Raw genomic sequence first — 15,669 nt, 5'->3', positions numbered from 1 at the left:
CTTTCCAATTTGGATACATTTTATTTCTTTCTCTTGCCTGATTGCTCTAGGTAGGGCTTCCAGTACTATGTTGAATAACAGTAGTGAATGTGGGCACCCTTGTCATGTTCCAGAACATAGTGGAAATATTTTCAGTTTTTCACCATTTAGTATGATCCTAGTTGTGGTCTGTCATATATGACTTTTATTATGTTGAGGAGGTATGTTCCTTCTATAATGTTGTTTTGGGCTTTTTATTATATTGATTTTTATCAAACACTTTTCAAGATCAATTGAAACGATCAAATGGGTTTTGTCCTTCATTCTGTTCATATGATATATCACATTGTTTGATGTGCATATGTTGAAACATCCTTGCATTCCATGAATAAATCACACTTGGTCATGGGGAATGATCTTTTTAATGTATTGCCAAATTCAGTTTGCTAGTATTTGTTGAGGATTTTTGCATCAATATTCATCAGAGATACTGGCCTATAATTTCCTTTTTTGAATGTGTCTTCACCTGGTTTTGATATCAGGGTATTACTGGCCTTGTAGAAGGAGTAGGAAAGTACTCTATACTCCTCTGCTTTTTGGAATAGTTTAAGTAAAATTGGTATTAGTTCTTCCTTAAATGTTTCACAGAATTAAGCTGTGAAGCCATCAAGTGCTTGGCTTTTCATAACTAAGAGGATTTTGTTTTGTTTTGTTTTTTTGAGATGGAGTCTTGCTCTGTTGCCCAGGCTGGAGTGCAGTGGCATGATCTTGGCTCACTGCAACTTCTGACTCCCTGGTTCAAGTGATTCTCCTGCCTCAGCATCCTGAGTAGCTGGGATTACAGGCATGCACCACCACACACAGCTAATTTTTGTATTTTTAGTAGAGACGGGGTTTCACCATGTTGGTCAGCATGGTCTTGATCTTCTGACCTCATGATCCACCTGCCTTGGCCTTCCAAAGTGCTGGGATTACAGGCGTAAGCCACCATGCCCGGCCAAGATTTTTTATTTTTTTTTGAGATGGAGTCTCGCTCTGTTGCCCAGGCTGGAGTTCAGTGGCACGATCTCAGCTCACTGCAAGCTCCGCCTCTTGGGTTCATGTCATTCTCCTGCCTCAGCCTCCTGAGTAGCTGGAACTACAGCCACCCGCCACCATGTTGGGCTAATTTTTTGTATTTTTAGTAGAGACAGGGTTTCACCATGTTAGCCAGGATGGTCTTGATCTCCTGACCTCGTGATCCACCGCCTTGACCTCCCAAAGTGCTGGAATTACAGGCATGAGCCACCGTGCCCAGCCCCGACCGAGATTTTTAGTACAGCCTTGATTTCATTCCTTAGTGGTCTATTCAGTTTTTTAATTTGTCCATGGTTCAATGTTGGTAGATTGTATGTGTCTAGTAATTTGCCCACTTTTCTACATTTTCTAACCTGTTGGCACATAGTTGCTCACAGTAGCCACTAATGATCCTTTCAATTTCTACACTTACAGTTGTAAGGTCTCCTTTATCATCTGTGATTTTATTTCTTTGGACCTTCTCTCATTTTTTCTTAGTTGTTCTGGCTAAAGTTTTGTCACTTTGGTTTAACTTTTCGAAAAACCAACTTTTTCTTTCATTCATTTTTGCATTATTTTCTTCATTGTAATTTCATTTATTTCTGCTCTAATCTTTATTATTTATTTTCTTCTACTAATTTTGGTTTGATTTGCTCTTGCTTTTCTAGCTCCTTAAGATGCAACATTAGGTTGCTTATCTGAAGTTTTTTATTTTTTTATGGAGGAACTAATGACAATGCACTTTCTTCTTAGTACCACTTTTGCTGTATCCCATAAGTTTCGGTATGTTGTGTTTGCACCATCATTTGTTTCAAGAAGCTTTTTTAAAATTTCCTTTTTAATTTATTTATTGACCTACATTGGCCATTCAGTTTGGTCATATTAATTTCCATGTATTTGCATAATGTCCAGAATTCCTTTTGTTATTAATTTCTAGTTTTATTATATTGTCATCAGAGAAGATGCTTGATATTATTTCAATTTTTTTGAATGTTTTAGACTTCTTTTGTGGCCTAACATATGGTATAACCTTGAGAATAATCTATGTGCTGAGAATAAAAAAATGTGTATTCTGTAGCTCTAGGATTAAATGTTCTGTAAATAGCTATTACATCCATTTGGTCTATAGTGCAGGTTAAATCCAATGTTCCTTTGTTGATTTTCTGTCTGGAAGATCTGTCCAATGCTAAAAGTGGGGTGTTGAAGTCTCTACCTATTATTGTATTGAGGCCTATCTCTTTCTTTAGCTCTAATAATATTTACTTTATATATCTGGCTGCTCCAGTGTTAGGTGCATCTATGTTTAAAATTGTCATATCATCCTGCTAAATTTACCCCTTTGTCATTATATAGTGACCTACTTTGTCTCTTCTTATAGTTTTTGTCTTGAAATCTATTTTGTCTAATTTAAGTATAGTTACTTGCATTCCTTTTTGGTTTCCATTGGCATGAAATATATATTTTTTCATCCCTTGATTTTCAGTCTCTGTGTGCCTTTATAGGTAAAGTGTGTCTCTTGTAGGCAACAGATCATTGGTTCTTATTTTCTTGTCCATTCAAACACTCTATGTCTTCTGATTAGAGAGATTAGTCCATACATTCAATGTTATTATTGATAAGTAAGGACTTGGCTTCTTCCATTTTGTTATTTGTTTTTTGGTTGTTTTGTGGTCCTCTCTTCCCTCTTCTTTTCCTTCCTGTCCTCTTTTTGTTGTGAAGGTGATTTAATTTAGTTTTTGGTGATATAATTTGGTTTCTTCCTTTTAATTTTTTGTGTATCTCTTGTAGGTTTTGGTTTGAGGTTACCATGAGGGTAGCAAATATTATCGTACGACCCATAATTTTAAGCTGATGACAACTTAACCCTTTTTACATAAAGAAACAAGCAAAAATTAAAGTAATAAAAAATCCCCATATTACTTTCACCCTCTCACTTTAATTTTTTTATTTTTTATATCTTATTATATTGTTGATGTCTTCAAAAATTGGTGAAGTTTTTATTTTTGAATGATGTGTCATTTAGTCTTTCTACTTAGGATAAGAGTTTATACACCTTAATCCCAGTGTTATAATATTCCATGTTTTTCTGTGTACTTACTATTACCAGCAAGTTTTGTAGCTTCAAGTAATTACTTATTGCTCATTAACATTCTCTTCTTTCTGATTGAAGAACTCTCTCTGGAAATTTTTGTAGAAAATGTCTGGTTTTGATAAAATCCCTTGGCTTTTGTTTGTCTGGAAAAGTCTTTATTTCTCCTTCATGTTTGAAGGATAATTTCATCAGGTATATTATGTTGGTGCAAAAGTTATTGAAGTTTTTGCCATTACCTTTTAATGCAATAACTTTTGTGCAAACCTAAAATCACACTAACTATTGCAACAATCTAATACTATTCTAGGGTAAAAGTTTTATTCCTTCAGCACTTTAAATGTGTCATGCCACTCTCTCCTGGTCTGTAAGTTTTCCACTGAAAAGTCTGCTGCCAGACATATGGGAGTTCTATTGTATCATACTTGCTTCTTTTTTCTTGCTGTTTTTAGAATATTTTCTTTATCCTTGACCTTTGGAAGTTTGATTATTAAAGGCCTTGAGGTAGTCTTCTTTGGGTTAAATCTTCCCTGTGTTCTATAACCTTCTTGTACTTGGATATTTATGTATTTCTCTAGGTTTGGGAAGTTCTGTTATTATCCCTTTGACTAAACTTTCTGCTGCTATCTCTTCCTCTACCTCCTCTTTAAGGCCAATAACCTTTATATTTGCCTCTTTGAGGCTATTTTCTAGATCCTGTAGTTTGATTTTAGAGTGCTAGGTTTTGAGAGAACTTAGGCAGTAGTCTTTTTACTCATTTTTCAGTTGTCTCTTTTGAGTGTATGTTTTCAAATAGCCTGTCTTCAGGCTCACTAATTCTTTCTTCTGCTTGATCAGTTCTTCTGTTAAAGGATTCTGATGCATTCTTCATTATGCCAATCGCATTTTTCGGCTCCAGAATTTATTCTTGATTCTTTTTAATTACTTCAATCTCTTTATTAAATGTATCTAATAAAATTCTGAATTCATTCCCCGTGTTATCTTGAATTTTATTGAGTTTCCTGAAAACAGCTATTTTGAATTCTTTATCCAAAAAATCATATACCTCTGTTTCTCTAGAATTGGTCCCTTGTGCCTTATTTAGTTTATTTGGTGAGGTCATGTTTTCCTGGATCCTCTTGATACATGAAGACGTTTGTCTGAGTCTGGGCATTAAATATTAGGTATTTATTGTAGTTTTCTCACTCTGGGCTGTTTGTACCCCAAACTTAGTAGTACTGTGCTTTTTGCAGACTTATAGACTTATAGAAGTACCACCTTGATTATCTTGGACAAGGTCCAGAAGAATTCTCTGGATTACCAGGAAAACACTATTCTCTTCTCTTACTTTCTCCCAAACAAATGGAGTCTCTGTCTCTATTCTGAGCCACCTGAAACTAGGGGTGGAGTGGCTCAGGCACCCTGTGGTTATCATCACTATGACTGTGCTGGATCAGACCTAAAATCAGTACTGCACAGGGTCTCGTCCAAGGCCTGCTGTAACCAATCCCTAGCTACCACCTGTGTTCTCTCAAGGCCTGGGCCTCTAAAAACACCAGGTGGCAAAGTCAGTGAGACTTGTGTCTTTTCCTTCAGGGTGTTGATTTGCCCCAGACCCCAAATGGGTCCAGGGGTGCCATCTGGGAACCAGGGACTAGGGTAAAAATCCTTAGAAGTCTATCTGGTGTTCTATTGTACTGCAGCTGAGCTGGCATTCGAACCACAAGACACAGTCCTTCTCACTCTTCCTTTCCCTTTCCAAAGCCAGAGGAGCCTCATCCAATGGCCACTACCATCACAGGCCCATGGAGAGTACGGCCAGACTATAGCCAGTGTACCCCTAAGCCCCAAGGGCTCTTCAGTCAGTTTGTGGTGAATGCTACCTGGCTAGGATTCACCCTTCACGGAAGTGGGCTCCCCTCTGAGCCAAGGCAAGTCCAGAAATGCCATTCGAGAGTCAATTCCCAGAATTGAGGCCCCCAGAGCCTGCTTGGTGCTCTACACTTCTGCGACCAAGCTGGTACCTAAGGTCCAAGGCAAAGTCCCCTTTACTTTTCCCTCTGCTTTTTCGAAGCAGGAGTCTCGCCCTCTAGCCACCACAGCTGGTAATGCACTGAGTCTCACCTGAAGCCAGCAAATCTGAGTCTCACCCAAGGCCCCTGATGTAGTACCTGGGTATCAGTGCTGGTTATTCAGGGCCCAAGGGCTCTTCAGTTAGCAGGTAATGAATCCTGCCAGGACTGGGTCCTACCCTTCAAGGCAGCAGGTTCCTTTCTATCCTAGCGAGTGCCTAGAAATGTCATCCAGAAGCTAGAGCCTAGAAAGGGGGCCTCACATCTCTGACCATTGCCCTATTCTGCTGTGACAGAGCTGGTGTCCAAGAGGCACAACAAAGTCCTCCACAGTCTTTTTTCTCCTCTCCTCAATCAGAAGAAAGGTGTCTTTTTTGGAGTCATGAGCTGTGCAGCCTGGGGTTAGGGGAAGGGTGATGCCAGCACTCCTGTAGCTGCCTTTGCTAGTGTCTCAATAGGTCTCATGTTCCCCCTGTCTTCTGGCTCTGGGCCTACATCTGCACTAGGATTCACCCAGGTTTTACAGTCCTTGTGGCCTAGATTTCCTTTCAAAATTATTTAGGGCCACAGAGCACTTTAGCCCTTGTGAGATCTCAAGTTTGAATGTTGAGATCAGGATTATCCTCTGACTATGGCTGGTTTAAATGTTCCCTCAGTGGACGGGAGTCACTTGACTTTGGTCCGTTTTTTTTTTTTTTTTTTTTTTTTTTTTTGCTATAATAAGGCAGCACTGAGCCAGTTCTCTGCCTAGTGCACAGAAACTCACTCTGCAGCATGCCACCACTGCCAGGGAAGGGTGCTGTCAGTGATTTATGGCTTTTTTTTTCTTCTTCAGTGCCTCTTTCAGAGATAGGAAGTTAAAACCAGGTACTGTGGTGCTCACCTGATTTTTGGTTCTTATTAAGGTGCTTTTGTAGTGTAAATAGTTGTTGAATTGGTATCCTTGTGGGAGAAATGATTGGTGGAGTCTGTTCCACCATTTTGCTCTACCTCAACCCATTGTAAATTTATTAATGCTCTGATAGAGTACCTTGTATGATGGCTAAGAAAATAGTATGTCAAGTGTATTCAAGTTTAAAAGAACTCTAGGAATCACCTAATATGATGAATTTATTGTACGGATGTTGAAAAAAAATCCTGAAGAGGTCAAGTGATTCAATAAAGTTTTCAAAACCATTTTTTTTATTACAACTGAAACTAAATACCATGCCCATTGAATAATATTCCATGGCCCTTTATAGCACTCGAGTGTCCTAAATTACAGTCTCTGGAACACTAGGGTTCTAATAGGTGTTAATAGTTTTTCTGGGAAAAAAAAAAAAAGAAAACCCCAGCAGGAAGGATATTTCAGGAACAGCTTTGCTCTTTCCAAGGTATGGACAGATTCTAAAGAAGCCAAAAGGGAAAGTACAGTAACCCAGGGTTATTACCTGTTACTGATGTAAGACAAAGGGATAAAAGGAGGAGAACCTAACCTGAACATGAAAAGAAACTGTCATGTGTGAAAGGCTGTGTTTAGGAGACGTGATTTTCTATCAGGGACAAAAATAGGAATAACCAAGTAGAATTGAAACCGAAGAAACAAGTACCTGAATGTCTTTCTTTCTTCTTATTGGTATAAGTCAAACCCATGGTAAAGTTAGAGGGCTAAGAAATCTGTTGCTGTAACACATACAGGTCAGTCTTTCAAGGCAGAGAGCAGAGTAGAGAAGGATGGATGAGAAATATAGGTAAGAAAAACAGAAGATATATAGCAATATAGTCATATAAGTTCTGAAAACAATTAGTTAATTAAAAGGTTTGTTCACAGGATCTCTTTACTGAGAATGTTTAAATCTTTACTGAGAGTCTCTACTGAGACTCTGTAAGATTGGAAACAATCAGTGTGTTCAAAACAAGTTTGGACCTGGAAATTTTTTTTCAAGAGACAAATATTTACATTTTGCATGTAAAATAGCATATAATAATGGTTCATAAAACCTTGTAAGATAATGACTTTCCATAAAACTCTGAGATCTTATCAATAAAGCTCTCTTTAACCAAATGTAGTATTTTCTATAAGGTTTCTGGCATTTTGAAGACATTGTTTAGACAATCTATTTCTAGAATTCTTGTACCGGAAGAACCGAGTTAATATAACTTTGTTGTTCTGCTCATGGTTCTAAACAGAAGCAACAGTATAACATATTTAAAGGCAGTTGCAAAGTCCTACTCATCTTTTTGCATTGCTTCAACACTCTTCACCAATACTCCACACACACAAAAATACTTTATAGTTATGTAATTTGTGTTCACCCAAAATTCATATGTTGAAACCTTTTCACCAAAGCGATGGTGTGAGAAGTAGATGAATGGAATTAGTGTTCTAACAAAAGAGGCCCCAGAAAGAAGCATTGTCCCTTTGACTATGTGAGGACACAACTAAAAGGCACCACCTTTGAATCAGGAAATGGACTCTCACCAGACACTAAATGTACCAGTGACTTGATCTTGGATGTCCCAGTCTCCAGAACTGTGAAAAATAAATTTACATTGTTTATAAGCTATGTGGCCCATGGTACTTTGTTAAGTTGCCAAAATTATCTAAGAAACATAGTTATTCTAATACTAAATTTTAAAAGGCTTTTATGCTACATGTGAAGTGATATAATATCGCTTAAGGGCAGACTGTGATAAGTTAAAGATGTTCACACTAAACCCTAGTCACTAAAATAACAAAATAAAAAAAATGTTAATAGGACAACAAAGGGAATAAAATGTAATCATAAAATAATCCAACAAGGGAGAAAAGCTTTAACAATAAATGTGTAAAATAATAAACAACAAAAGATGAGACAAATAAAAAACAGACAGCAAGATGACATAGTGCAATTTGCCTAAATCAATAATCACACTAAACTGCTGTGGTATAAATACTTCCATTAAAAGGAGGAGACTTTCAGATTGGATAAAAACACATGTCACAACTCTATGATGGTCATAAGTAACAAACTTTATAAAGACAAAAATAGGTTTAAAATAATAGAAAAAATGGACCATGTTAATACCACCAAAAACAAAATTTCAGCGGCTATAGCCATGTCAGTAAAAGTAGATTCATCAATTTAGCAAAAGTACATAATGTTACCAAATGTTTATTATCTTAATAAATGAACTTCAAAATACATAAAGCAAAAATTGATAGAAATGTGAGGAGAAATAGAAAAGTCCACCATTATAGCCAGAGATCCCAATATTTCTCTTTCAATAAATAACAGAAAATGTAGACTGAGAATCAGTAAAATTATAAAAAAATAAAAAACATTAAATCACCTTGATGTAATTAAAAATTTTTTGACCACTCCACCCATCAACAGCAGAATGTACATTCTTTTTAAGTGCACCTGGAACATTTAGTACCATAGACCATCTTCTGAGCAATAAAATGTTTTAATAAGTTTAAAAGAATTCAACTCTTACAAAGAATGTTCTCTAACCACAATGAAATTAAATTAGAGATTGATTACAGAAAGACATTTGGAATATTCTCAAATGTTTGGAACCACACGAATAATTTTAAATAACTAATGAGTAACAGAAAAAATCAGAATACAAATTAAAAGTATTTTGAACTGAATAACAGTAAAAACACAGCATATCAAAACATGTCATTTGCCACTAAGTAGTACATGGTGGGAATGTATAGTACTAAATGTCAATATAAAAAAAGAATAAAGTCCTCAAATAAACAACTTCAACTTAAAAAACTGGGAAACGATCAGCAAAATAAACCCAAAGCAAAGAGAAGGAATAAAACTATAAAAACAAATATGAAAATCCTAAAATGTAAAACAGAAAAACAGCATGGAAAAATCAATAAAACAGTTCCTTTGATTAAACCCCAAATCAGTAAGCCTTTCACCAAACTTACCAAGAAAGAAAGAAGAAACAAATTACTAATATCAGGAATGAGGTAGGTGATGTGATATCAGTACAGGTTCTATAAATATTTACAGGATAATAAAGAAATTTTATAAATGGCTTTATGGCTTTAAAGTTGATAGTTTCAATGAAATGAAAATGTTCCTTGAAAAATACAAACTATGAAGGTTCACTTAAGAAGAAATAGATATCATGAGTAGTTCCATATCAGTTAAAGAAATTGAATATGTAGTCAAAAATCTACTGAAAAAGAGAATCCCAGGCCAGATAACTATATAGGTGAGTTCTACCAAACATTTAAGAAAGTAATCATATCAATTTTACACAATCTCTTCCAGAAAACTGCAAGGCAGAGAACATTCTCCAACTCATTCTATGAAGGCAGCAATACACTGATACTCAAACCAGACAAAGATGTTACAAGATAATGAAACGTACAAATATCCTTCATTAATAAATGCAACAATTTTAATCAAAACTTTAGCAAATTGAATCTAATGATATATTAGAAAGATAAGAATTATCACCAGAATGCAAACCTAGTTTAAAATTAAAATATCAATGCAATTAAACATATTAACAACAAAAAGTATGACCATCTCAATATACTCAGGAAAAAACTTTTACAAAAATCCAACATCTATTTCTGATGAAAGATATAGTCAAAAGGGGAAACCCTCAACCTAATCAAGAACTTCCATGAAAATCCTACAGCTAACCTCATATTTAATGGTAATAAGTTACACACTTTATCCCTAAGATTAGGAACAAGACAAGGATGTCTGCTATTATCACGTATATTCAACTAGAAGGTATATGCAGTGCACATAGGCAAGAAAAATATGTAAATAGAATTCAAATTGGAAAATAAAAAGTAATACTATCTTAGTTTGCAGATGATGTAATAATCTACATAAAATCAAATAGAATATAAAAAAATCCTAGAAATACTACACAAATTTAGGAGTATTGCATGATACAAAATCAAAATAGTAAAAGAAACTGCATTTCTATATTCCACTAATGGTCAATCTGAAATTGAAATTTAAAAACACCCTTACAATAACATTAAAATATAAAATGAAAAAGATGTACAAGACCAGCAAATCAAAAACTATAAAACAATTATGAGAGAAATTAATGAAGGCCTAAGAAAAGGAGAAATGCAAAGGAGATAAACAGAAAAATGTTTATGAATTGTGAATTTAAGATATCAGTTTTTCCTAAATTAATGTGTATATTAAATGAAAACTGAAAGGTTTTTTTCAGAAATTGAGTAGCCAATTTTAAAATTCACATGGTAATACAAAGGTCCCAAAATAACATAAAATAATATTTTACAAGAGGAACAAAGTTGAAGTGCTTCCTAATTTCTGTTGTCGTTACTGTTATTGTTGGTGGTGGTGGTGGTGACAGTGTCTCATTCTGTCGCCCAGGCTGGAGTGCAGTGGCGTGATCTCAGCTCACTGCAACCTCCACTTCCTGGGTTCAAGCGATTTTCATGCCTCAGCCACCAGAGTAGCTGAGGTTACAGGCGTGTGTCACCATGTCCAAATAACTTTCATATTTTTAGTAGACACAGAGTTTCACAATGTTGGTCAGGCTTGTCTCAAACTCCTGAGCTCAAGTGATCCGCCTGCCTCGGCCTCCCAAAGTGCTGGGATTACAAGGTGAGCCATGGTGCCTGGCTCTAATTTCTATCTATAGAATAAAATCAAGATTATTACCTGACTTCAAGACTTATTATAAAACTGTAGTAATGAAGACAGGTGGTATTTGACTCAAAGATAGGAAAAATAAATCAATAGAGCTAAGTAGAGAATCCAGTAGGAGACAAACATTTGTGGAGAATTGATTTATGACAGAGATACAAATACAAGTCAGTAGAAGAAAGACAGTCTTTTTTTTCTTTTTAAATAAATGATGTTAAAATAATTAGATACCTATAGGCAAAACAAAAAAAAGGTTTTTTTGGCTACATATAAAAATTCCTTTAAATTTGATCATAAAAAGGCATAAAATGCAAAACTGCAATACTTATAGAGGACAGCTAGAAAAGAGGCTTTTTGACCTTGGGTTACACAAAAACTTCTTAGATACGATTTCAAAAATATGATTTATGAAAGAACAAATTGTTTAATTGGATTTTATCAAAACTAAAATATTCTGCACTTTCAAAGGCACAGTTTAAAAAAGCAAAATACAACCTACAGACTAGGACAATATAGGTGCAAATCATATATCTGATAACGGTGGTTTAAAAACGAGACAAATATCTTAACCATTGACCAAAAAAGATGTAAAAATGGCAAATAAACTGAAAAATGATGCTCAACATTTTAGTCATTAGGGAAATGCAAATTAAAACCATATATAGACGCCATTACACAGCTAGTAAAATAGCTGAAATGAAAATTACTGACTGATTATACCAAGTGTTAGTAAGCATACGGAGCAACTAAAACTTTCAACAATGCTGATGGATGCTTAAAATGGCAAAGCTACTTTGGAAAACGGTGTGGCAGTTTCTTGAAAGTATACACTTTGAATATGATGCAATCATTTTGCAACTAAATATTTACATGAAAGAGAAGAAAGTGTTACCAAGGCTGATACATGAATGTTTCTACCAGCTTTATTTTTAATAGCTAAATAGAAATAATCCAAATGTCCATGAACAAGTTAGTGAACAAACTAATATATATTCTTGCAGTGGAATACTACTCAATAACAAAAAGGAATTAACTACTGTTACATGCTATAATACAAATGAATTTCAAAATCTGTGCTGAGTCAAAGATGTCAGAAAGAAAAGCATATTTTATCAACCCATTTGAAGTTCTAGAAATTTCAAATCAATGAATAGTGACAAAATGCTGGAGGACAGGAAGAGGTAGGATGCAATAATTACAAAGGAGTATGAAGAAAGTTTTTCAGTGATATATATGTTCATTATTGTGACTGAGGTGAAAGTTTCATGGATATATATATATCTATATATATATATATATATAGATATATATATCAGTCTCTTCCAAAAAGTGTAAGAGGGAACACGTCTTAAATAATTCTGTAAATATAGACTTAATCTAATACAAAAACAGTTGAAGATTTTACAAGAAACGGAAACTACAGACAATAGCTATCATAAACACAGATGCAAAAATTCTCAACAAAATATTAGGAAATCAGTTCCAACAATGTATAAAAAGAATTATACACCATGACCAAATGAGATTTATAGTAGCTATGCAATGGTGTTTCAACATTTGAAAATAATGTATTCGGCATACCAACAGGCTATAGTACATTAAGAGTATTTGGCACTTTAAAAACTCAATGGTAAAGCAAAAACTTTTCAAACTAAAAATAGCAAGAAACTTCCTAAACTTGACAAAGAACATCTGCAAAAAGCCTAAAACTACCGTCATGCTTAACAGTGAGAAATTGCACGTTTTCTCCCTACATTCCAGAGTAAGGCAAGGATGTCTCCTCATCACCCTTTATTCAGAATTGCACTAGAAGTCATAGCTAGTGCAATAATACAAGAAAAAAATAGCATACATATTGAGTAGTGAGAAAACATTAGTAACAAAAAAACCTTTCAGAACTCAACAGTGAAAAAAAAATCCAATTAGAGAATAGGTAAATTATACGAAGACACATTTCAGCTAAGAACACATTTTCAAAACAATTATTCATTACAAAAATGGAAATAAAATCACCACAACGTATTACTACACACATATCAGAATTGTTAAAGTGAAATATATTAACAACATCAAGTGCTAGTTGGAATGCGCATAATTTATTTCACTTTGTTGCTAGTGAGGATATGAAAGAAATGGTCCTGATTCTCTGCAAAACAGTTTGACAATTACTTAAAAAACTAAACATCCACCTACCTCCTGACTCAGTAATTGAACTCCTGGGCATTTATCCAGGAAAATAAAAACTTCTACACTGATGTATAGAAAGCCTGTACACTAATGTTTATAGTAGATTTACTTATAATAGTCAAACACTAGAAACAATCATCAGATGTTCTTCAATAGGTGAATGGTTATACGAAGTGTGGTATAGCCATACTATGGAATACTATTCAGCATTAAAAAACATGTTACACACAAAAAACTGGATGAGTCTCCAGATAATTTTGAGGAATACAGAAATAATCCTAAAAGGTTATATAGTATATGAATTTATTTATATTATTCTTGAAATAAAAAATGATGACATCAGAGAACAAATTAATGGTTGCCAAGGTTAAAGAGGGGGTGAGGTAGGAGAAAAGTAGGTGTGATTATAAAAAGTTAATGTGAGGATGCTTGTTGTGATAGAAATGTTCTATATCTTGACAGCATCAATGACAATATCCTGGTAGTAGTATGGTATCATAGTTTTGTAAGATGTTATCATTGGAGGAACTCACGTAAATGATTCAGAGAATCTTTCAGAATTATTTCTTTCACCTGCATGCAAATCAATAATTATCACAAAATTAAAAGATTATAATTAAAAATTAGTTTGGTTAGTGTTTCTGTGCAGATAGCTAGTTTGCACTTGTAAATTACGAACATAAAGTGAAAAATATTTGTATTTACTTAAGTATTCATTCTTATATCGTCTGGCATCTACTTCTTTTATTTATTTATTTATTTATTTACTTTTGAGACAGAGTTTCGCTCTTGTTCCCCAGGCTGGAGTACAGTGGCGTGATCTCGGCTCACTGCAACTTCCACTTTCCGGGTTCAAGCGATTCTCCTGCTTCAGCCCCCCGAGTAGCTAGGATTACAGGCATGTGTCACCACGCCTGGCTAATTTTGTATTTTTAGTAGAGACGGGGTTTCTCCATGTTGGTCAGGCTAGTCTTGAACCCTCAACCTCAGGTGATCTGTCTGCCTCAGCCTCCCAAAGTGCTGGGATTACAGGTGTGAGCCACTGTGCCCGGTAGTTTGGCATCTGCTTCTTAGGCTTTTTCTATTCTCTCATTTTGTTTAAAATCTGGAGATGTAGATAATCCAAAAAAGGAGTGGTACTTCCATAACCAATTAAGAAGAGCACATATATATATATATTCAGTCTACTTTATATCCTTTACCTCCTAAGAGAAAATACTTGTCTCTTCTTTGTTGCTGACTCAAAGGTCCGATCCCCTGACTGGAAGCTAACCTTGGCTAGATTCCCAGAATTGTCTCTTCTATTCCCACAACCAACCTTTTTCAAAGACTTCAGAAGACTGGATCAACATTTTTGCCTATGTTGGATGACTCACAGAAGCACACACTATATAGTATAGTGATTTTATGGCCTTTCTTCTAAACCCAGACTTGCTTAGTTATGTATTCTTTAATGGGCCAAGAGTGCTACAACTTCCACTCTGCTCTACCAGCAGCCACAGGCTTGGATTTCTATCAATAATTAAATTTATTAAATGTAATAGCCTTTAGCAAGCACCAAGTTTAGTTAGCTAAAGCTTAAAAGAACGGCCTACATAGTATCCACAGTCAGACTATAGTGGAAGTATGTGATCCCTAGACTCAGCTTCTGGTGTCCCAGTCATTTTATGCTAAGGAATGAGGTTGAATATGTGCAGACAACCTCAGCTCAGGGAAGCCAATAAGCTCTAGGGTCCCTTTAGCCTTTAATAACAAGATAATCACATGGCCCTTCCAATATATATGACCAGGGGTCCATGACCAACTTCCATCTACAAATGCCGTTGTGTGTCATCAAAGCTGGTTTCTCCTTATTTAATAAACAATGTTGACAGTGTCTGGTTCAATAGATACTTTGATAAGGTTCATATCTCCCTTGAATTTAGTATAAAATTTTTAAAATGATTTTATGAGTATATGTTGTAAGAATAATTGGCCAAGGATCAAATCCTCAGACATCTCTAAAGCTAAAGGAAATGACACGGAATCAGCTGTTTATCCTTTTCTTCACATTTCAGAGCGGGCTTCAAGGGGATATTGCCCTCAGTGGCTGCAAAGGACTTCTTACTTCCTAGCATAAGGTGTCAGAGCCCCTGCAGGTGTATGAGATGTCAGAGCCAAATTAAGGTAAGGAGAGGCATAGTCCAACATGGAATGTCAGAGCTTGAGTAGAGAGTGTGCAGGTGAACGAGTAGCCAAGTGTGTTTTGTCAGAGCTCAGGCACAGTAACAAAAAAATGCATAGAGAAAGGCAGTCCAGTTCAAGGTGTCAGAGCCTGAGGGGAGGAAAAACAGGGTGTTAACTAGAGGCACCATCTAGTGAGACGTTCCAGAGATTCAGCAAGGTGACGAAAGCATCAGCACGGGAAGCAATCTAGCAAGAGTATCAGATCTTGATCAGGGTAAGGAGGGCATCCTTAGAGAAGGGTATCCTGGAGCGAGGTGTAAGTACACAAAGTGGCTGAGAAGGGAAAAGATAGGTGGGGTGAAGTTCAGGTGCATGGAATCATTGTCAGAGTGTGGTGAGGAAGGCAGTGGTGAAAGAGCAACAGACTTCTGAGCAGTGTGAGGAGGGCAACCATGTTGGGGGAAGCTGATAGCAATGGCAGCAATAGGAGTTTGATAATGCATGTAAG

The 15,669-nt window shown here is 35.6% G+C and overlaps 1 long non-coding RNA gene across 1 annotated transcript in view; it reads left to right on the top strand.

Moving 5' to 3' along the window:
- LOC105740448 overlaps positions 1–14,871 on the top strand; it is a 42,754-nt gene extending 27,883 nt beyond the window's left edge. Inside the window, exon 3 of the long non-coding RNA XR_001116495.2 lies at positions 14,208–14,871. This is a non-coding gene — a long non-coding RNA (uncharacterized LOC105740448). The remainder of the gene's footprint in view (positions 1–14,207) is intronic.
- The last annotated feature ends 798 nt before the right edge of the window (positions 14,872–15,669 follow it).

The sequence above is a fragment of the Nomascus leucogenys genome, chromosome 11, assembly GCF_006542625.1.
Source record: "Nomascus leucogenys isolate Asia chromosome 11, Asia_NLE_v1, whole genome shotgun sequence".
Taxonomy (NCBI): domain Eukaryota; kingdom Metazoa; phylum Chordata; class Mammalia; order Primates; family Hylobatidae; genus Nomascus; species Nomascus leucogenys.
This window is presented reverse-complemented; position numbering and strand designations above follow the sequence as displayed.